Consider the following 2,410-nt stretch of genomic DNA (forward strand, 5'->3'; position numbering starts at 1 on the left):
TAACTCAAGTCCTTTCCATGGAAGTAAAATGTTATTGGAAGTAAGATGATATTGTTTTGTTTGATAGAATCTCCCAAGAGAGATAATGCATTAAAAATAAATAGACTTGGTTTGGAGACTGCTTCCAATTTTGTATCCTTGGCAGGATTGCATTTCCCCTGGAAAACATTAACTGAAGTTTGAGATCAGTCTTTTGAAAGACAAAGCTATGGGGATTACACTAATGTATTCAAGGTGTCCCTGTACTTTGAGAAGAGCTAATAATAAGCTCCCTGGAAAATGTGATGAAGACCTAGGCAGATGATCAGATTCCAATAGAATCAGTGACTTGTTTAGCCAGGTTCAGGGTTTCCAAAGCAGGTTGGTGAATTTCTGATTTATTGCTTCCTTTTAAAAGTTTACTTCACTTGCATGGGAATGATTTTTCATATTCACAACAAAGAGGGCCATCAACTTTGCCTCCTACATTCAGTATGTGTCCACAGGCTGTTTTCCCTCAGCATTTGGCTTTCTCTTAACTAAGAAGCCACCCATCAGAGAACTGAAACAATAGGAGGATGTCAAAGGAAATTAGTGGAGATATGTAGATAACAGTTTTCTAAAATTCCTATATATGTATATATGTATATATATATATATATATATATTTGCAGTTTTTAGATTATGTTAATAACAAGTTAGATATAATAGATACCAAATTCTTCTCTCCTGGAACTTCAATTTTAAGGCAAACGTTGATAAAGATAAATAGAATTATTAAACAAAATAACATAACTAAATTGCTAATTCAAAAATGTATTTTAGGGGCATAGAAAAATATACATCAAATGAAAAGAAATAACCAATCAGTAAGCAATTATGAAACACCTACTACATATTAGGCATTGTGTTGAATGCTGGGGATATGAAGAAAAAAAATCTAAGTCCATGCCCTTAGAGCTTATATTATGTGTGAGAAAGCATATACATATACATAAATATATACAAATTTAATACAAGGTAATTGTTGGTGGATCCAGAGAAGAGGAAAGTCTCAAGGAAGAGATAACCTTAGAACTGTGCTTGCAAGGAAGCAAGGGCTTCTAAAAGATAGAGCCTAGCCACTCAATACACAGAGTCAGGAAAACCTGAGGCTTCTGGTCTCAGATACTTATTAGCTCTGTGACCCAGGACAAGTTATTTAACTCTACCTATCTCGGTTTCTTCATCTATAAAATGAGTATGATAATAATATCTACATTGCAGGGTTATTATGGGGATCAAATGAGATAATAATTGTAAAGCATGCAGTACAGTGACTGGCACATAATAGGTACTTTATAAATATTAGCTATTATTATTAGAAAACTACTTGAATGGCTAAAAAATTATGGCATATGATTATGATGGAATACTACTACACAGTAAGACATGATGAGCAGGTTAATTTTAGAAAAACATGAAAACACTTGCATGAAATAATGAAGAGAACCAAGAGAATGTTGGCTATAGTAACAGCAATATTGTTTAAAGAATAACTGTGAATGACTAATTTATTCTGAGCATTATAAATATTCAAATCAACTGCAAAGGACCTATGAAGGAAGATACTATTCACCTCCAGAGAAAGAACTGATCAATAGAAGTATGCATAACATAGGTTTGTGTGTGTGTGTGTGTGTGTGTGTGTGTGTGTGAAATGGTGGCTTTCTCTAGTCCAGGATGGGTAGTGAAGAAAGGAGACAGTTTGGAACTTGAAATGTAACAAAAATAAATAAATTCAATTTAAAAAAAGCTACTTGCAAGCTGGATTAATAAGTGAAGTCCAATTTAAAATCATTAAATAAATGAATTCCCATTTTGAGTCCTTGGAACTGACCCAGGGAAGAATCTGTAATTGTTTTTATTCAGTTCTTTTTGACTAATGATGACAGGTTTTAAGGTTGAATTAAGTGTGCGTTTTAAACTATATATATATATATATATATATATATATATATATATATATATACACAGGAATTTAAGTATCCTTCTACTAAAGACTTCCCAATATGTCCCCCACTATTACTGGTCTCCAAAGGTAATGCCAACTGAACATGGGCTCTGACGAATTCTACAAAGCTTTAAAGATTTTAGTGATAGGTCTGGTAATGGACGGATTGTCATCCAAGAACCATTCTATAGAAAGACTCATCAGAGAAGGTGGATAGGTTTTGTTTGGCCAAAGCAAGTCTCAAAGATACCCTACTAAATATATATCAGTGGAAATGAAATCATAGATCCTTGAGTACTCAAATCAATGTGATAGCTAAAAGCATTTTGGCTAATACCTATAAACTGGGAGTGACTTGCTCATTTATTAGTAAGAATTGAACTACTATTGTTAACTGTATTTACTAGCCTATTTAACTTTAATTGTTTTTAGTTTTAC

This window comes from Sarcophilus harrisii, chromosome 6, assembly GCF_902635505.1.
Source record: "Sarcophilus harrisii chromosome 6, mSarHar1.11, whole genome shotgun sequence".
In the NCBI taxonomy this organism is placed as follows: domain Eukaryota; kingdom Metazoa; phylum Chordata; class Mammalia; order Dasyuromorphia; family Dasyuridae; genus Sarcophilus; species Sarcophilus harrisii.